This window comes from Mustela nivalis, assembly GCF_964662115.1.
Source record: "Mustela nivalis genome assembly, chromosome: 6".
NCBI classification, from domain to species: Eukaryota; Metazoa; Chordata; class Mammalia; order Carnivora; family Mustelidae; genus Mustela; species Mustela nivalis.
The window spans coordinates 34155881-34178268 of NC_139025.1; the positions used below are offsets into that span (position 1 = coordinate 34155881).

The following is a 22388-nucleotide window of genomic DNA, read 5'->3' on the forward strand; positions in this document are numbered from 1 at the left end:
TCAGTGTTCTTGGTGAACAGAAATCTAGTTTTTAAGGTATTTTGCACATTAAACAGAAACTAGTTTATTCTATATTTATTGGGCAATTGGTATTCTTCTCATCTTTTTTTTAAAAATATTTTATTTGTTTATTTGACAGAGAACTAGAGAGAGAGCACAAGTAAGCAGAGCGGCAGGGAGAGGGGGAGAGAGAGAAGCAGGCTCTCCGCTGAGCAGGGAGCCGGATGCGGGGCTCGATCCCAGAACCCTGGAATCATGACCCGAGCAGAAGGCAGCCGCTTAACCAACTGAGCCACGGAGGCGCCCCTCTTCTCATCTTTTGATAGGCCTAAAAAGTGAGGTTAATTCACAACTAATTCTGCTGATATGAGGGCTATAGTTTTTAAAAAATGTATAAATCACAGTATGACTATAATTCTAGAATTAATATATAATCCAATGTGTATAGTGGAAGAAAATAATTATATATGTTAGTAGCAGTTATCTTTAAGTTGTAGGATAAGACTGACTTTTTTCCTTCCTAATTTCTGTATTATTCAGATTCTTGCAATAATCATACATCACTTAAATTTAATATATTTACATATATACATACATATATACACACACATACATATATACATACATACACATATATGTATATGTGTGTATATATATGCACATATATGCATATGCATATATATATATATAAGTAAATATAAATGTTTTAAAATTTATCCTAGGGATACAGTTCAGACAATCTAGAGTAATGTGTTAGACTTTTCATGATCTGTCCTTTCTCTCTGACTTCATCCCTCTTTGCTCTTACATATATCCTTATTCCAGCTATAGAAAACTTAATAATTTCCAGTACACAGCATGATTTTTTTCTCACACATCTGTCTTAACTGCTTTTCTACTTCCAGTACAACTAGCAAACACCTGCTTATTTTTAAGACTATGAAGATAAAGTATGAGTCATATCTAATATAGGATCTTGTAATTCATGCTTCCGAAGTTAGAAATTGGTGGTCATTCTTGACTTCCTTACCTTCCATATCTAGTTCCCAATCCTGCCAATTGTGATTCCTTAATGTTAGAAAAAAAATACTGTATTATTTTTCTATTTCTATTGCTCCAGCTTTAATTCAAGCTCTCATCAGATTCCTGCTTCTGATCTCACCTGGAATCAATTCATTCTTCACATCACAGTAAATGTTCTTTCAAAATTGTAAATTTGATCTTGTCATTCCACATTCAAATTCCTTTACCGACCTTTACAATAAAATCCAAACCCATTAGCACGGCAATTAGGAGGTTCATATTCAAAAACTATATGGCCAACTGGAGCTCAAAATTCGTTAACTTTTCCAGCCTCTTATTTCCCTTATTCCCTTCCTCCTCCTCAAACTGCCCCCCTCCTCCATATGTGTGTTACAATGCTTGGTGTATAGTAAGCTCTTCATAAATATTAGATATTTGCATTCAGGGTGCCTGGGTGGCTCGCTCAGTTAAGCATCCTATTCTTGATTTTGGCTCAGGTCATGATCTCAGGATTGTAAGAGCGAGCCCTATGTCGTTGGGTTCCATGCTGGGTGTGAAATCTGCTTAAGATTTCCCCTCTTCCTTTCCTTCTTCCTCTCCCCTAAAAAAGTTATATATTTGCATTAATATTATTTTTAATAGAGTTATCATCTGAGATAGATTTAAATCTATGTGGAAAGAACAGTTTGAATAAAGCAGCTGCTTTTTCTCTCCCATTTTCCTCCCCACTTTATTCTACCCTGCTATGTGCCCCAAAGGGCTAGCATTTATGGATAGAACCAATAGAATCCTTATACCTGTGACTTCTGCTTGAGTGCTGTTTGGCAGTGGTTATGTTCATATAATAAAAACAGTTAGCTCTGTGAGTCAGTCCTCTCTAACAGACTTATTTTAGACAATTATTCTCTTCCCTGGATCCTTGAGGCTTAAAGGCAGAAACAGTTTCCTGCTGTTGGGAGCCCCAAAAGTTCTTTAACTTATCTTGCTTTTCCTTAACCCTAGCTACTCTGTTGTAACTAGTTCCTTTATTAAATTCTCCATTATCCTGTTTGAATGTGGCATTTGACTCCTGCCAGGACTAAGTAGCCGCCAAGGTGAGACTCGACACAATATGATCAGGAAAGAATGTAGAGATGGGTATTGGTAGAGTGCTGGGTTCCTAATTGGGATCAGAGGGGGTTGAGGTTAGAAAAGTAACTAAACCAGACCATAAAAGCCCTTAAATGCTAGGCTTTGGAGACTGCACTTTATTATGTAAGCCAACTGGAAACCATTTACATAATTTATCATATGAGCCAACATTTTGAAGTTTTTTAAAAAACTGTGTTATATTAGTAACCATACAGTTCATCATTAGTTTTTGCTGTAGTGTCTCATGATTCATTGTTTGCATGGAACACCCAGTGTTCCATGCAATAAGAGTGACACATACAAAGATTTCTTGCAGACAAGTTTTACCATAGAAAGGCTGAAAAATTAGCTCAACATTACATGTCTAAATAGATAGTTCAAAACAAAAAGACCAGATGTCCAGATTTTCCTGGTGTGCTTTCTCCTGTATCACCCTAGGGGGACTTTCTTTCCTTCAACTTCATTTACTAAAAATAAATTGAATACTCTCCCTATGTAAGATATTTTATTAATCACTAGGAAGTAATGCTGAGGTAGGTAAGATGAGATTCCTATTTCTCAGTCACACAGTGTTTTAAGGAAAAAGTAAAACAAACCTGTAAATGCTTATGTCTTTAAACAAACAAACAAAAAAACCCCATTTTTTAATGTTTTAAAACAAAAAACTATGTATGTATGATAATGCAGAAAAGGAAATAACTAATTCTGATGGCACAAACGGTAAAGTTCCACAGAGGAGGTGCCAACTGAGCTTTAAACAATAGAAAAAGGGAGGAACATCTGAAACAGAATGAACAAAATAATAGAGATTTGAAAGTACTTTTAGAGAATGAGGAATCACCCAATGAGGCTGGAGGTGGAGAGGATGAACTAAAAGGTATAAGGGTGGTCATTTCAGTTAAGGATAGGATTTGAAGAGGATTAATACTATAGAAAATGAAGAACTATTCAAAAATTTTTTAATACAGAAGTGATACAGACTTAAAAATGCAATACTTGACTGATGGTAGCTTGCAAGGAAAATAGGCTGCAGTCTGCAAGTAAGAGAGACTGCAGTCAGGCGGAAGAGTTAGTATGCTATTACAATCTTAAAAGTTAGAGACACAGAAGGTCTTTTTTTTTTAATATTTTATTTATTTATTTGACAGAGAGAGATCACAAGTAGGCAGAGAGGCAGGTAGAGAGAGAAAGAGGAGGAAGCAGGCTCCCTGCTGCGGGACTCAATCCCAGGACCCTGAGATCATGACCTGAGCCGAAGGCAGCAGCTTAACCCACTGAGCCACCCAGGCGCCCGACACAGAAGGTCTTAACTAAAAATAATAGGAACTGGAAAAAGAGTAATTAGAAGAGCCATAATAAATGGTTCTATGACTGACTGTGCTTTGAGAAGGAGAGGCAAATCTGATGAGAGTCAAGTTTAGTTATGAGGGTTAGTGGGAATGACATTAACTAAGATAATAAGTGGACAATTTGGAGGGAAGGGTGGTTAATTTTGTTCTGATTAGGGAAATGTGAGATCCTAGCACAACACCAGGGGGGTTTCCAGTATGTAACAACAAGAGAAGTTTGAAGTTGGGGAGAAAAGAGTTTTTCACCTTGTGTAATTGAAACTCTATACCTATGGAACAGTAATGCCCCATTTCCTCCTACTTCCAGCCCCTGGCAACTACCATTCTGTTTTCTGATTCTATGAGTTTGATTATTTTAGATACCTTAGATAAGTTGAGTTATGTAGTAATTTGCATTTCGTGACAGGCTTATTTCATTTAGCATAACGTCTTAAGTTTTATTCATGTTCTAGCATATGACAGGATTTCCTTCTTTTTTAAAGGCTGAGCTGAGTTAATAGTCCATTATGTATATGTATTCATTCATCTGTTGATGGACATTTAGGCTGCAGAAGCTATTGTGAATAATGCTGCAACGGACATGGATAAGCAAATATCTCTTTGAGATCCTGTTCTTAATTCTTCTGGATATATTCTCAGAAGTAGGACTGTTGGATCATGTTGCAATTTTATTGTTAATTTTTTGAGGAACTTCCTTAGTTTTCCAAGGTAGTTAACACCGTTTTACAATCCCACTAACAGTACACAAGGGTTCCAGTTTCTCCACATCCTTACCAACTCTTTTTTTTCTTAAGTAGTGGCAGTTTTTATTTGCATTTCCCTTATAATTAGTGATATTGAGCATCCATTCACACACGCAGTGGCATTTGTGTATGTTTGGAAAATTGTATATTCAAGTCTTTTGCCCACTTTTTTTTTTTTAACCAACATTTTATTTATTCATTTGACAGAGAGAGATCACAAGTAGGCAGAGAGGCAGGCAGAGAGAGAGGAGGAAGCAGGCTCTCCATAGAGCAGAGAGCCGGATGTGGGGCTCGATCCCAGGACTCTGGGATCATGACCTGAGCCAAAGGCAGAGGCTTTAACCCACTGAGCCACCCAGGCGCCCCACCCACTTAAAAAAAATATTTTTATTTATTTACTTATTTGACAGAAAGAAATCACAAGTAGACAGAGAGGCAGGCAGAGAGAGAGAGAGAGAGAGAGAGAGAGAAGCAGGCTCCCTGCCGAGCAAAGAGCCCGATGCAGGACTCGATCCCAGGACCCTGAGATCATGACCTGAGCCAAAGGCAGCGGCTCAACCCACTGAGCCACCCAGGCGCCCTTTTGCCCACTTTTTAATTGCTTTTTGTTGAATTGTAGGAATTCCTTCTATATCCCAGAGATTAACTCATTATTTGATATATGGTGTGCAGATACTTTGTTCTATTCTATAGGTTGCTTTTTCATTCTGTTGATTGTGTACTTTGCTATGCAGATTTTTAAAAATTTAATGTAGTCCCACTTGTCTATATTTGTTTTAGTTGCTGTTTTTGTGTCATATCATTGTCCATTCCAATGTCATGAAGCTTTCCCTTTATGTTCCCCTTATGTTTTCTTCTAGTCTTATGTTTAGGTCTTTAATCCATTTGAGTTAATTTTGGTATATAGTATAAGATTAAGGGTCCATCTTTAATTTTTTTGCATTTGGATATCCAGTTTTCCCAACACCATTTGTTGAATAGACTATCCTTTCCATATTGTGTAGTTTTGGCAGCCTTGGTGCCAAATATGTGGCAGTTTATGTCTGGGCTTTCTATTCTGTTCCATTTGTCTATATGTTTGCTTTTATGCCAGAACAACATTGTTTTGATTAATGTATCTTTGTAGTATGTTTGAAATCAGGAAATGAGAGGCCTGCAGCTTTGTTTTTTCTCAAGATTATTTTAGCTATTTAAAGTACTTTGATTTTTTTTACACTGAATTTTAAAATGGTTTTTCTATTTCTGAAAAAAATGTCATTGGGATTTGATAGTGATTGCACTGAATCTTTAGACTGCTTTAGGTAATATGAATATTAACAATATTAAGTCTTCCAATTCATGAACAAGAGGATATTTCTTTCAGCAATATTTTATAGTTTCAGTGTACAGGTCTTTTACCTCCTTGTTTAATTTATCCCTAAGTATTTTATTTTTTGATACTATTGAAATGGGGTTGTTTTCTTAATTCCTTTTGGATTGTTCATGGTTAGTATTTGGAAACACAACTGATTTTGGATTATTGAGTTTGTATTCTGCAACTTTGTTGAATTATTTCATTCTGACAGTGTGTGTATGTGTGTATGTGTGTAATCTTTAGGGTTTTATACATATAAGATTGTGTCATGTGTGAATAAAGATCATTTTACTTCTTCCTTTCTAGTTCAGATATCTTTTATTTGCTTTTCTTGCCTAAGAGCTCTGACTGGAACTTTCAGTATCATATTGAATAGAAGTGGTGAAAGTGGGTATTCCTGCCTTGTTTGCAAATAAAGGAAAACCTTTCAGTTTTCTACTGTTATATATAATTTACCTGTTTACCTTTTTATATATAACTTTTATTATGTTGAGGTAACTCCCTTCTATTCCTGTTTGGTGAGTGTTTTTATCAGGAAAGGGCATTGAATTTTGTCAAATGCTTTTTCTGTATCTATTAAGATGATCAGGTGGTTTTTGTTCTTTTGTTTTGTTAATGTGGTATATTCTGTTTATTGACTTTTGTATGTTGAACCATCCACCCTTGTATCCCAGGGATAAATCTCACTTGTTCATGGTATATAATCTTTTTCATGTGCTGTTGAATTTCATTTTCTAGTTTTTGCTGAGGATTTTTGCTTCTACGTTCATAAGAGATACTGGTCTGTAGTTTTCTCATAATATCATTGTCTGGCTCAGGGTAATGATAGATAGCCTCAGAAAACGAGTTAAGTGTTCCCTCTTCTTCAATATTGGGAAGAGTCTGAGAAGAACTGGCTTTAATTCTTCTTTAATTGTTTGGTAGAATTCTACAGTGAAGTCATCTGGTTCTGGGATTCTTGGTGGAAAACTTTTGGTTACTGATTCAATCTCCTTCTAGTTGTTAGGTTTTTTTTGATTTTCTGTTTCTGTATGATTCAGTCTTGGTAGAATATATGTTTCTAGAAGTTTATCCATTTCTTCTAGGCTTTCCAACTTCAAAGTAGTCTCATAATCTTTTTCTTATTTTTGTGGCATCAGTTGTAATGTATTTTTTTTCATTTCTTATTTTAGTAATTAAGTCTTCTCTTTTATTCTCAGTCTAATTGAGGGTTTGTCAAATTATCTAATTAAAAAAATAACAACTCTTTGTTTTGTTGATTTCTATTGTATTTCTATTCTCTATTTCATTTATTTCTGCTCTAATATTTATTATTTTCTTCCTTCTTCTAACTTGAAGATTAGTTCTTTTATTTCTATTGTTCTTTAAAATGTGCAGTTAGATTGTTGATTTCAGATCTTCTCTTTTAATGTAAGCCATTTACTGTTAAAACTTCCCTGTATTATTGCTTTTGCTGCATTCCATAAGTTTTAGTGTTTTGTTTTGGTTTTCATTAGTGTCAAGATATTTTCTAATTTCCTTGTGATTTATTTTTTGACTCACTGGTTGGTCAAGAGTGTGTAATTTCCACATATTTGTGATTTTTCTAATTTTTCTATTGTTACTGATTTCTAGTTTCATTGCCTTGTTGTTGGAAAAGATACTTGGTAGATCAAGCTTCCTTAAATTTGTTAAGGCTCTTTTTTGTGTGTGTGTGTGGTCTAACATTTGATCTATTTTGGAGAATGTTCTGTGAATAGGTATGGAGCAGAATATGTGTTCTGCTGCTGGTGGGTGCAGTGTTCTGTGTATGTCTGTTAGGTCCAATCATATTTATAATGTTGTTCAAGTCCTCTGTTTCCTTACTGATTTTGTTTGATTATTCTATCTGTTATTAAAAGTGGTATATTGAATTCACTATTATTGTGTTACTATCTATTTCTTCCATCAATTCTGTCCACGTTTGCTTTGTATTTTTGGGTACTCTGATGTTACGTGCTTATGTATTTATAATTTTTGTATCTTTCATTGTTATGGAATTGACTCTTTTATCATTATATAACACCCTTCTTTGTTTCTTGTAACAGCTGTTTTTAACTTTAAGTCTGTATTGTCTGAAATACATATGGCCACTCTTGTTCTCTTTTGGTTACCATTTACATGGAATAATGTTTTCCATCCTTACACTTTGAGCCTATGTGTGTCTTTTTATCTAAGCTGAATCTTTTGTAGATGCATCGATTTTTAAAAAATCCATTCAGCTAGCCACTCTTATGTCTTTTGATGGGGAAATTTTACCCATTTCATTTGAAGTTAGTGCTGATAGGAAAGGACATACTATTACCATCTGAAAAATTATTTTCTGTTTGTCTTATACTTATTTTGGACCTCTTTTCTACTCTTGATGCTTTTCTTTGTGTTTCATTGATTTTGTTTTTGGTATTAACCTTTGATTTCTTTCTCATCTCTTTCCTTGTATATTCTGTAGATATTTTGCAAGCATGCACACGTGTGTGTGTGTGTGTGTGTGGTTTCCTTGGAACTTAAACATCTTATAGTTACAACAATCTATTTCATGCTTGTAAGAACTTCAATCATATACAAAACCCTGGTCTTTTACATTTTTCCACTCCCACTTTATATTAACTGATGTCACAAACCACTCCTTACATACCATGTATACATTAATAACATAGTCTTAAAGTTATTTTTTATGATTGTATCTTTTAAATTCTATACTAAAATTAAAAGTGCTTTACATGCCACTATTACAATATTGTAGAATTCTGTATTTATCTATATATTTACCTTTGTTGGTGAGTTTTATATTTTATTTTATTAATTTATTTTTTAAAGATTTTATTTTTATTTATTTGACAGAGAGAAATCACAACTGGGCAGAGAGGCAGGCAGAGAAAGAGAGAGAGGAGGAAGCAGGCTCCCCACTGAGCAGGAAGCCCAACGTGGGGCTCGATCCCAAAACCTTGAGACCATGACCCAAGCTGAAGGCAGAGGCTTAACCCAATGAGCCACCCAGGCTCATTGGGAAAATAGAGGAGTACCTCGGTGGTACTGAGTTTTTATATTTTAAAAACTGAGTTTTATATTTTAATATACATTTGTGATGCTGTCTGATGTCCTTTTTTTTTTTTTAAGATTTTATTTATTTGACAGACAGGGATCACAAATAGGCAAAGAGGCAGGCAGAAAGAGAGGAGGAAGCGGGCTTCCTACTGAGCAGAGAGCCTGATGCAGGCCCCCATCCCAGGACCCTGAGACCATGACCTGAGCTGAAGGCAGAGGCTTTAACCCACTGAACCTCCCTGGTGCCCCATGATGTCCTTTTGTTTCAATTTGCAGGAATAACTTTAGCATTTCGTGTAAGGTAGGTCTAGTGGTGATAAACTCTTCAGCTTTTGCTTATCTGTGAAAGTCCTTATATCTCTTTCATTTATGAAGGACAGTTTTGCTAGAAATAGTATTCTTGGTTGACTATCTTTTTCTTCCAGGACTTTGAATTATCATCCTACTTCCTTCTGGTCCATAAGGTTTCTGCTAAGAAAGCCACTGATAATGTGATGAAAGCTTCTTTAAACATAAGTTGCTCTTGCTGCTTTCAAGAGATTATCTATCTTTGACTTTTGACAGTTTGTCATGTGTTTTGGTGTAGGACTTTTTGGATTCATCCTATTTGGAATATTTTGAGCTTCCTGAATTTGGATGTCCATTTATTTCCTTAGATTTGGGTAGTTTCCAGCCACTATCTCTTTAAATAAGTTCTCCCTTTCTCTCTTCTCCTCTGGAACTCTCAGGGTGCATATATTAATTTGCTTAATGCTGTCCTATAAATTCCTTAAGCTCTCTTCACTTGTCTTCATTTTTTTCACTTTGCTCCTCTGACTTGATAATTTCAAATGATCTTTCTTCAAGTTCTTTCTTCTGCTTAATTAAGTCTGCTATTGAATACTTCTAGTGAATTTTTCAATTCAGTTATTCTTCAGTTCCATAATTTCTGCTTGGTTCTTTTTTAATAGTTTCTGTGTCTTTGTTAATATCTCATTTTGTTCATGAATTGGTCTCCTGCTTTTGCCTAGCTATCTATCTGTATTCTCCTATAGATCATTTAGCTTCAAGAAAATTACTTTGAATTCTTTGTTAGGAAATTCATAGATTTCTGTTTCTTCAGGGTTGGTTTCTAGAGATTTATTTTGTTCATTTAAAAAAAATATTTTGTTTATTTGAGAAAGAGAGAGAGAGACAGAGAGAAAACAAGCAGGGGAAGGGGCAGAAGGAGATGGAGAGGGAGAAGCAGACTTCCCACTGAATGGACAGCCTGACACAGGGCTGGATCGCAGAACCCTGAGATCATGACCTGAGCCACAGTCAGACACTTAACCAGCTGAGCCACCGAGGTATTCCTATTTTGTTCATTTGATTGAGCCATATTTCTTTGTTTCTTCTTGTACGTTGTGATTTTTTTTTTCCTTCTGAGTTTTATGCATTTGGGAAAACAGCCACATCTCCCAGTCTTTATATACTGACTTTGTACAGAGGAAGATTTTCACCAAACAGCCCAGCTAGAGATTCTGAGGGTTTTATAACTTCTCTTGGCTGTGTATGTAATTTTCTAATTAGAGTTTGTTGGGTTCTTTTTCAGGAGTCCACAGTCTCTTGTTTCCTCTTCTATCTTCCTGTAGCACTGCAATCTTTCTGGTGTTGCAGCAGCAAGCCACCTACTCTCCTTTAATATCAATGGCCTCTTGGTATCCAAAGTATGCCAATTCAAGCACCCTAAGTCAAGAGAGACAGAAACCGATCCTTTGGATAGGCTTTCCCCAATCCCTAAACTGAACTGCTGCATATACTTGCTGTGTTCTTTTCTCTTCTACCTAAGGAATAAGTTGGAATTGGTTGCCTTCTTCCCATAACAGTGAGCCATGTCAGCTTCTGCACTATTTCAGACTCTCCAGTGTCACTGCAAGCTGCCACTCCTCTCACTTGCTTTCAGTGGCCCCTAGGCATGCAAACTATGCTGGTTTCATCAGCACTCCAAGTCAGATGAAACAAATCAGTTCCTTGGGCAGCTTTCAAACAACTAAAACATTGGATGTTTATTCTACTCTGATGATCATAGTGAGCTATGCTGACTAAGAAGGTGCAGAGATCATAGGTAAAGTAAAAATATTTCCTTCCCATTTTAATTCACCTTTGCTTGGCTTGTTCTTGGCTTTATATTTGCCTGTGGTTTGCAATTTATTAACTGGTTTGTGGAGTTCTCACAAATATTTTACTCCATATACTGCTGTTAAATTGGTGTCTCTGTGGAGAAAAGAGGGGTGGGACTTCCTATTCCATGATTTATTAACTTAATATTTTTAGCTATACCAGATAAAAATATTGACAATTAAGAGCCTAAAAAGATTGACTAAAAGTAATAAATGAGTCATACTTTTTCATATAAAATAAAAAAGCAAGATCAAATTTAAATTGAAGGTAAATATTGCTTATGAAATTGCTAGGTTTCGTAAACAAAGAAAAATGTTTGAGAACTTGGTAAATAAACTACAAGAAGATATATGAAAAAATCTGATTTATTTAGAAGATTAGATAAGAAAATTCAGAAGTACAGTCCTTATAAATAGTACCTAATAAATATTTATGGAAGTGAATTGCTAATTATCTTTAGTTATGTAAAGAAAAATTGAGTAAGTGATGATAAGCAGTTGTTGTCTGATCCATTAAGTGCCAAAAAAGAGGGTAAGGGATTAGGTCACAGCCGGAGAGAATTAGGAAAAATTTCCTAAAAATAAGGATTATAAGAAATTAACATACTTCAAGGACTACTTCACAATTCTCTTTAAAATTTCTTCTTATAAAGGAAAAAAATTCATTTTTTTGGTGGGGAGTGAGGGGCAGAAGGAGAGGAAGAGAGAAAATCTCAAGCAGACTCCATAGCCAGCACAGAGCCTGAGGTGGGGCTCGATCCCACAACCCTGAGCCAAATCCAGAACTGGTCACTCAACTGACTGAACCACCCAGGCACCCCCCAAACTTCAAGTTTTTGGTGCTAGAAATTTAACTAGAAGACTTATCTATCTAGGATAAATTGAAAAGCATAAGACTAGAACCAGAAATTATGATAATACTTTAGGCAAAATGTTTTGAATCTGGTGACAGTAGTAAAAATGAATGAAGGAATTATAAGGGCCAGAATGAAACATGAAATAATTTAAACAGGAAGAGTAGTTAAGAAAAAATAGTATTGGTAACAAAAAGATTAATGTTTTGCTACTGTTCATTGTTTTCCTTCTCTGCTCCCATTCTCTTTTCTTACTCTGGATGTTCTGTTGTCACTTCCTTGCTCTGCCTGCCCAAGGTTTTCCTTTGACTTATTTACTCACTCACCCATTCATCCCATTTATTGAGAGAGCCTTGGAAAAGTATGAGTGGATAAGACAGATGAGTTACTGCAGAGAGCTTAGGGTGGAGTGGAGGGAATTAAGTGGAGAAGGCAGAAAATAAATAAGCTAGCATTAGAGTGAGAGAACTACAGAATACTAGAGGAAAACATAAGAGGGACACTTTGCTCAGATTTGGAAGGTGACAGAAAGCTTTTTTCTTAACTGCTTCTTCTGTTTATATTTCCTTAATGTCCTTAAAATTATTAATTTTCCTTAATATGTCCCAAATATTTGTATTGGATTTGTTTACTTGTTTGTTTACTTTAGGAAGAGAGAGAATCATAAAAATCATTAAGTTCAGTTGATTAGTATAAGACTAGCAAACTTTTACACAAAAAGTAGGAAAAGCAAAGTCTTATAGAAAGTTAAGAGCTACAGGTAAACTAAATACCTAAAATTTTTCACTTAACAGTTCTGGTGGGTGTCTAGGTGGCTCAGTCAGTTAAACATCTATCTTCAGCTCAGGTCATGATCCCAAGGTCCTGGGATCAAGTCCTACATCTGGCTTCTTGATCAGTGGGGAGCTTGCTTCTCCCTTTGTCTCTCATGAGTAAATAAATAAAATCTTTAAAAAAAACAGTTCTGATAAGAATTTTAATGAATATTTATTTCATCTACATCCCACTGAACCCTGTTCTATTACATAATGAGTGTCCCCAATAAAATAGTAATGTTTTCAAGTAAACATGTCCTTAAGATAAAATTATTTTAAAATTAAAAGTTCATTAGAGACCTAGGATAAATGTGCTATGCTTTGAGAACTGGCAAAACAATCTGGAAAAAGAGTGGTTTGAAAAGGAAAGCAATGCTGAGTCAGTTTTGAAATCCAGCCATGGGAAATCTCTTACTTGAATAGTGTCTCAGCTGAATCATTATTCTAGTTTCTTGCTGCTAAAGTAGTAAAATCTCTTAATTCATTCAAAGGAGAAAGTCAATTCTGTTTTTATATAACCCCAAACCTGAAACCTCTATTTTACTTACTATATAATTTGTTCAAATAAGAATCTGCAGAAATCGGCATACAATTTTATGCATACTTAAATGAAGAAGGATGCCTTCTTTTAGGCACCAAGTTAGGGTGCAAATTATTTTGCATTCTAGGAATATTTCTGCCTAGATAACTACTGTCGGCTATTACACTGAAATGACTTTACTGTTCTATGTCTTTATCAACACGACTTTATTAATTCAGAAAAGTATTGCCTGGGAAGATAAAATTTGCAAAAACTTTTATTATTAATTCTAGGAACTTCCTGAAAGACCCATTAACTCTTAAATAACATCAAAGATGTTATTTTTAAACCCTCACCCTCAAATCCTTGCATTAGAGGTGGCTTGAATGCTGTGTGGTACAGAGGTCTTTCTCAGGGAGTGAGGCATGTTGTGGGCACAGGGCCTGGTATCCACACTTCTCACTGTGGCCTACTGCCAGGCTGGCAAGTGGGGCCTGGCTAGAGAAGTGGGAGGAAGGGCAGCTGTGAGGTGGGGGGTACCTGGTGTCTGGCACAGCAAATCAGAGTAGTTTCAAGTTTGACACTAATATGCTCGTTTCACTTCTGAAGGAAGAAAATGCAAAAGACATCTGTGTAATAAAAATTCCTTCAGAGATGAAATATACAGATACTGTGTGATTAGTTACTTTGTAATATCTGGAATCGCTACCAGATACATGGCATAGCCTACTTCATTGTGAAAATGTACAAATACCCAAAATATAATGTGAGCTCATATTAACATCTAAAGGAAGACAGACTGGAAGACTTAATATTGTTAAGATGGCAGCACTACTCAAAGCAATCTATAGATTCATGGTTATACCTATCAAAATCCTGATGGCTTTTTTCTTTTCTTTTTTTCCCTCCAGAAATGGAAACGCCTATTCTCAAATTCATATGGAATGGCCTCTAAGAGTTAAAATAATATTGAAAAAGTACAAAGTTGGAGGACTCTCACTTCCCAATTTCAAAAGTTACTACAAAACTACAGTAATTAAAACAGTACAGTACTAGTGTGAGGACAGAAATACAGATAAATGGAATAGAATTGAGAGTCCAGAAATGAATCATTATAGCCATAGTAAATTTATTTTTGACATGGGTGCCAATACCAATCAACGGAGAAGGAATAGTCATTTCAATAAATGGCCCTGGGACAACTGAATAACTACATGTGAAAGAATGAAGCTGGATCTTGACCTCACACTATATACAAAAAATTAACTCAAAATGATTCAATAACCTAAATAGAATGGTTAAAACCATATAACTCTTAAAAGAAAACATAGTAGTAAAGCATCATGACCTTGGATTTGGCAATGATTTCTCAGATAGGATACAAAAAGCATAAGCAACAAAAGAAAACTTAGATAAACTGAACTTAATTAAAATTAAAAACTTTTGTACAAAGGACATTATCAAGAAAGTGAAAAGACAACCTAGACAATGGAAGAAAATATTTGCAAATAATATATCTGATGAGGGTCTAGTACCCAGAATATATGAAGAACTTCTACAATCAATAGCAAAAGACAAACCAACCAATTAGAAATTGGGCAAAGATATACAAATGGCCAAAAAGCATATGAAAAGATGCTCCACATCATTACTCATTAGGGAAATGAAAATCAAAACCACAATGAGATAATACTTCCCTTCTACTTGAATGGTTGTAAGAAAAATTTAAGAAAGTCCTCGTTTGGGCAAAGATGTGGAAAAAGGATGTTTGGATACTGCTGTTGAGAATGTAGAATGGTTTAGCCACTGTGGAAAATAGTTTGGCAGTTCTTTAGAAAGCTGAACATAGAATTACCACATGACCAGCAATTCTATCTTCTAGGTAAATACCCAACAGAACTGAAAACAGGTACTCAAACAAATACATGTAGAGGCATGTTCAAAGCAGCACTATTCACAATAGCCAAAAGGTAAAACATCCAAATGTCCATCAACTGACCAATGCATGAATAAAATGTGGTATAAATACATAATAGAATATTATGCAGCCACAAGAAGAAATTAAGTACTGATACATGTTACAACATGGAGCTAAACAAAAGCAGCAAGACAAAGTCACCACGTATTATATTTATATAGAATTGTGTGATTCCATTTATTAAAAAAATCCCAAATCTTTAGAGAAAGAAAACAGACTGGTAGTTGCTGGAAGCTGGTGGTAGTGGAGAGTGGAGAGTAAGTACTTAATGGGTATGGGATTTCCTTTTCGGGTGATGAAAATGTTTTGGAACTCAACAGAGGTGGTGGTTGCACAACAATGTAAATGTACTAAATATCACTGAATTATTTACTTTAAAACTGCTTTATTTTGTGTGAACTTCACCTCAGTTAAAAAAGATTGAAAGAAAGGACACTGATGTCTGGCTTTGTGTTTACTGAATTACTGTGTTTACTGAATTATTGTGACTCTGACAGCCACAGTAATTCTTTTATGTTTCAGAAACCAGAGAAACCTATTAATTAGAGAAATTATATACACTGTATTCCTAAGGACAGTTAGTTTAGATAGCATCTAAAACATTACCTGAAGACTTCATTCTTAGAATAGAAGATGATACATTATATCTGACTCCAGTGGAATTTGAGTAAGAATGAAGCGAAATGTATTGCTTTAGTCATTTTAGATTTGGAATGACTTGTTTCTTTGAAAAATATAGCTCCAAAAATATAGCTCCTTATCTCTGCCTCGTTGTTTACGTTGGTGTTAACACAATCTTTTTATACTTTCTGGGCATGCATGCTGATGCCTGAAGACTGCAGCTAAATGAGCTACCAAAAATCAATGTGTTCAAATAACAATTTGAATTGAATATGTTCAAATAACAATCTTTATTTCTGGGGATCCCTGCAGGATAGCGCTGGCCCTTTGTTCAACTTGAGCTCTGCTTGGGTTTTAATTGATTTTGCATATATGCAAATGTTATTCTGTAAAATAAGGCCAAAATAAAACACACACACACACACATACACACACACACACACACCTTGCCTGGCTATGTGCACCAATCCTAAACTATTTATTCATGATTTTACCCAATTCTAATCAAACTGCCATGGTGAAAAACTCAACTTAAACCTAGCTTCCAAATATCATAAACACCTCAATGTTAAACGCACACTGAAATGCTACCAAGATTCTGTTAAGGCAGAACTCTCCCCTACTATGAAAACTTATTTGTGGAGAGTCAGCATTCAACAATCATAGAGGCCATAGGGAGACCCAGTCAAAACTAACCTCAACAAAGCCCGACCCTTGATTTGATAACAGGAAGTTTCTCTGAGGCCCCTTGAGCCTCCTACTTTGGGGAATGGGAGTGACCCTAATTACTACAATGAAGTAAGAAAGTCTCATATTAGCTTGAACTCTTGTTTTTTTTTTTTTTTTTAAGGACCTCTTTGATAATTGGGTCAGACATGAAAAAGCTTTTATCCTTGGTGGAAATGTGTCTTATTCCCAACAACACTACTATCTGTCTTGTCTATACTTGTTATTTTGTTGGTTTGTTTTTGTTAAACCTCTGTAAAGGGACAATTCTTGTGGAAAAGATGGACATAGACCCCAATGAATCTATTTTGCAAACTGGCCTCAGGAATTGAGAGGGTCAGCTTTCGTCTTAAAGTGGTGTCTTCCTGATAAACTTTGCCCTGGGTCCACATCTGGGAATTTTCCTTCTTCTTGTTTTGTTAGTGACAGTCTGGCTATTGGAGAAAGCTCTCTTTCAAACCTTTCCATGTTCTGGAACTATAAATATGTTAGTCTGTAGTGTGATAACCCAGCCCTTTGGTTGGGGAGCCTGATGCATGAGGTGCCCAAGCAACACTCTTGGCTGGTTTATTCACAGGTTCTCAAGTTTGTCTTGTCTAAATCTAAATGTGTCTCTCCCAGACCATGTTCCTACTTCTTCCATGTATTTATGCTATAACCCAAATTTGTGCAGTTATACTTAATTTCACCTAGGATAATTTAGAGTTACAGTGGCACTCTGGGGAACTTTCAATTTTAAACAAAATTGTTTGAGAGGCACTATCGAACAAAAATGGAACAAAATTCCAAACATCCAATGGGCTGTATGTTTTGGTTATATGAGGAAATATCCAAAAGAAATTCAGATCCAAAACTGCTTCCAAGGAATTCCTTGGCCAAGGTAAAATAAAGGTGTGAAAAATGTGTAATGCCTCTTTAAATCCTCCCAAACCACATCTTGAATTTAGTGGGTTTTATCCTATCATTTATCTTTCTCCATCTATACTATTCCATTTCCTTCTGCTCCACCTTGCCCTCTGTTTTACTCCTTTTCCCTTTTGGCTGGTCACAAACTTCCAAAGCTCAGTTACCTCTTAAACTTCCTTCAGAACAGAAAAAAGCTCTCTATGGTTGATTTTAAGCTCTGTTCTTCCTCTAAACTTAGAGTCATCAATGATTTTCCAAAGCCTAGGAAGGATAGCACTGGGTCTTACATGTAAGTGATGAATCACTAAATTCTACTCCTGAAACCAAAAGTACACTTTATCTTAACTAACTAGAATTTAAATAAAAATTTGAAGAGAGAAAGAAACAAACCACTAAGCCTAAAAAGGAGAGAATGGGATTTTCAGAGAAAGAATAATTTTAAGAATATACAATCCAAGGCTTCCATATCTGAAAGTAGCTCATATGCAATAGAAGCTTGAGATGCAAAAAATTCCATGGCAAAGGCAGAAAAGGATTCTTATGCGAATCCCTGAATCGCATAAGAAATTAGAGGGGTTTTGAAAACCAAAAGAAGTTGGTCAAGGTCTTTTGGAGTTTTCCTGAGAAAACAGATTGGGCTCTGATTTAGTGTTATAGCAAAGAAAGGATGAGGACATCGGAGACTTCAGGGAGTAGCTCTTTAACACCTTTAGACAGCACTCAGGAATAGACCTTAAAGCAGATGTGACTCCTAACTCTCTCCTTGTTTTTTTCTTTTTTATGTAAGCAGTCTTAAGACACAGATAGAGGATTTTGTATGTAAGCAAAAAACTAATATGGAAAATAATAACATTGCCAGGCTTCTAGCACTTTGCGGAATATTGAGATTTTTACAACAACAACAACAAGCTCAATAAATTGTTGGCCTTACAGATAAAACAACTAGATGCTCTTATCAGGCTCAGTAAATCCTGAAAGAAGGAGTCCTTTGATAGAGATACTTATAAATACTATATATAAAGACATTGAAAAAACAACTATTTTATCTTAGTCAGGAAACCAAAGGAAAAAAACAAGTGTGTTAATGAAGACGCTCTGCGGGAGAGCATCTTCCTAATTTTTTGTTCTACCCTTTAATTCCCAAAGAGAAATTTCTCTAAATTTTCAAGAACAACCTCACAAGCTTTTTGTTGTTGTTATTGATATAGGCATACAATATCAACCTTAAACTCTACCACTGTTACACAATCTCTCTCTCGCAATAAAAACTACCTATTGGTAATTATCTCTAATAATCTTCTGATAGGTTCCATTTATAACCATGATCCTTAGGTATTAAAAGAGGAATATTCTTCCCTCCTCTGTGATAACTGCAAACTTGGTAGATGTATATTGTATAAATGAAATTGCTAGATTAAATATTAGATTAAATATTAGATTAAATATTAATCTAGCAATTAATTAAATATTCTCCTAATGGTCCCTTCCTTGAAATCCCTGAGGACTGCCCTATTTGTAATGAGATTATAGCTAATTTGAATATTGATTTACCAGTACCTTTGTGTTTAGACACAAGTCCAATGGAAAGTCTCAAGGAAATGCCCTAACTTTTTCACTTTGTGGGCAAAAATTCAACTTATAATATAAGGATTACTGGGGATGAACCCATTAAGATTCAAATCAGCCATCTAAACCTTTACCCCAAAGTACAAAATACTCTCTTAAACCAGAAGCTAAAGAAACACTAAAACTATTAGGTGAAATGTACTTGTTTTTTCTTTTTTAGATTTGAAAGAGAGAGAGAGAGAGAGCACACATGCAAGAAAGAGAGTATAAACAGGAGGGGCAGAGGGAGAGGGAGAGAGAACCCCAAGCAGATTCTGCACTGAGTGCAGAGCCCAATGCGGGGCAAGATCCCATGATGCTGAGATCAGGAACTGAGCTGAAATCAAGAGTTGAATGCCCAGAAAACTGGGCAACCCAACCACTCCACGTTGTACTTATTCTTGTAACACTTCTATCCTCCCAATCAAAAAGCCCAGTGGGTGGAGATATAGATTTGTTCAGTACATCAGGCCTATAATAGAACAATCATATCCCACTTTCATATAGTACTAATCCCCAAACTTCTTTTACCTTCACTGCCTCTTGAGGCTGCATATTTGGTGGTGTGGATTTATGCTGTATTTTCTTTAATGACCCTTTGGGTGAAAATAGTCAGTATATGCCTTCTCCTAAGAAAGCCAACAATATACCTGGACTGTTAAGTTCCAGGGGTTTCCTGAAACACTCTCCTACTGTTCACAAGTCCTCAATTAGGACCTAAAGGACTATATTTCCCCAGGATTCTACTCTTATTCAATATGTGGGTAACTTTTTATGTTCTAAAGACGGAGTGAGCTCTAAGCCTGATTCCGTTTGTCTACTTAAACTGTTTTAACTCATAAAGAGAATAAAGTTTCTTAAGTTACACTTTTGTATAGAAGTTCATTACCAAAAATATGTTTTATCTCAAGGAAGTAAATTTCAAAATCTCATAAATATCCTGAGTTTGCCTTTCCTTTTCTGAGGAAGTTTTAGTTGAGACTATTAACTTTATCATAGTGCTATTTTCTCATACCATATGTGATATAAAAATTTATAAGAAATATATATTTGGTCATTCAGATAAAATATATTTCTGAGATATATTTGGTCTTCATCCTCAGTTCCTAAATGTATCTCAGAGCCTTAAGATGAAAAGAGTATCTTATTATTTCTTATTATTAATGATTGGTGACTTTTGGACCCCACCCAAGGGCAGGGGACTGATTTCCAAGAGGATCAACCATGTGATTAGAGGGTTGGAACTTTCAGACCCACTCCCAAACCTCTGGGGAGGGAGAGGGATTGCAGGTTGAATTAGCCAGTTGCCAATGACTTAGTCAGTCATGACAATGAACAAAGTCTCTACTAAAAACCCAAGAAGAACTTTTTGGCCCTTCTTTTAAGGAGAGCTTCCACGCTTGGAGAATCAGGATGCTTCCACATGCTGCTGAGCCAGGCCTCAAGCTCCAGAAGGGCAGAAGCTCCTTTGTTCCAGGACCTGCCCTATGGTTTCTCTTCATCTGGCTATTGATTTGTATCCTTTATCACAACTTTTAATAAACTGGCAAATGAAAGTGTTCCCTGAGTTCTGTAAGCCACCCTAGAAAATTAATAGAACCTAAGGAGGAGGTTACTGGAACTTCTAACCAGTAGCTGGTTGGTCAGAGGCACAAGTAACAGCCTGGGGCTTGTGACTGGCATCTGAAGTGGACTATGGAAGGCAGTTTTGTAGGACTGAATCCTTAACCTGTTGACTCTGCTGCTATTTTTGTGTATATAGTATCAGAATTGAGTTGACTTCTTGGATATTCTGTTGGTGTCTGAGAATTACTTGGGTGTTGTGTGTGGCGGGACACCCCCATTAAGTTTGAATTGAACTGGGAACCCTAAAAAATCACAGAAAGAATAAACTCAGGTTTATTATCAATAGGTATTGATATCAACAGGTATCAACAGTTTTGATAATTTTTGGAGGAGCAAAAAGAAAGTTACCTCTTACTTAACTCCTCCTTGGACAATTCTAGATGAATTCCAAGTTCTGAATTTTAGAAGTTAAGTGTATTCTTTTCTTTTTTTATTAACATATAATGTATTATTTGTTTCAGGGGCACAGGTCTATGATTCATCAGTCTTACACAATTCACAGCCCTCACCATAGCACACACTCTCCCCAGTGTCCATCACCCAGCCACCCCATCCCTTCCACCCCCTTCTTTTCCTTTCTCTAGGATCTACTGATGTTTTGTTTTGACAGATTTCTATATATGCTAAAAAAGAAGTTGATTACAGGTATACCTTGTATTATTGCATTTCACTTTATAAAGCTTTGCAGATATATATTTTTTCTTTTTAACAAATTAAAAGTATATAGCACCTCTGCCTCAAGTGAGTCTATTGGCACCACTTTTTCTAACAGCATTTGCTCAATTCATGTCTCTGTGTTATATTTTGGTAATTATTTCAAACTTTTTCATCATTATTTCATTTGTTATGGCAACCTGTGATCAGTGATTACAACTTGCTGAAAGCTCAGAGGATGGTTAGCAATTTAGCAATAAAGTACTTACTAGACTACAGTATAGTATAAATATAACTTTTGTATGCAATGGGAAACAAAAAATACATTTGATTCTCTTTATTGTGATATTAACTTTATTGTGGTAGTCTGGGACCACATCTACAATATCTCTGAGGCATGTTTGCACAATTTTCTTTACCTAGGCTACAAATTGGAAATGTTTTCCTTGAGAATAGAAATGAAATAGTTTATTTCATTCAGTAAATAAACTAAAAAATGATTAAAGTATAAGGGACAGGACAGGCATACAAGAAGAATTAGTTATAGTTACCTTGCCTAGAGGGAATTCAGAGAACATGTCACAGAGAAGCTCACACTTGAACTGAGTCTTAAAGGAAAACTAAGAATTTTCTAGCTCAACATCACTCACCATGATGGAAATACAAATCAAAACTACTATTGAGATATCACTTCACACCTGTTGGAATGGCTAAAATGACCAACAAAAGAAACAACAGGGAGGACACGGAGAAAGGAGAACCCTTTTCGACTGTTGGTGGGAGTACAAACTGGTGCAGCCACTCCAGAAAAGAGCATGGAGTTTCCGCAAAAAGTTAAAAATAAAACCACCTTGGGACGCCTGGGTGGCTCAGTTGGTTGGACGACTGCCTTCGGCTCAGGTCATGATCCCGGAGTCCTGGGATCGAGTCCCGCATCGGGCTCCCAGCTGCATGGGGAGTCTGCTTCTCCCTCTGACCTTCTCCTCACTCATGCTCTCTCTCACTGTCTCTCTTTATCATCTTTCTCAAATAAATAAATAAAAAAATAGAACCACCTTATGATCCAGCAATTACCTTACTAGGTATTTAATCAAAAGATACAAAAATACTAATTCAAAGGGACACATGCTTCCCGATGTTTACAGCAACATTATCTATAATAGCCAAATTATGGAAAGAACCCAAATATCCATTGACTAATGAACGGATAAAGAAGATGTGGTGAACACACATGCACGTGTGTGTGCGTACATCCACCCACCCACCCACCCACACACAG

General features: G+C 35.8%; 1 protein-coding gene and 1 long non-coding RNA gene across 17 annotated transcripts in view; one reads left to right on the forward strand and one right to left on the reverse strand.

The window, feature by feature from the left end:
* The window catches only part of GPHN (gephyrin), a 643001-nt gene that overhangs the window by 120745 nt on the left and 499868 nt on the right, over positions 1–22388 (reverse strand). The gene's annotated exons all lie outside the window — the stretch shown is intronic.
* On the forward strand, positions 8658–21196 carry LOC309866382. The gene is made up of 3 exons (XR_014312621.1): positions 8658–10749; positions 13905–15228; positions 20216–21196. It is a non-coding gene; the product is annotated as an uncharacterized lncRNA (long non-coding RNA).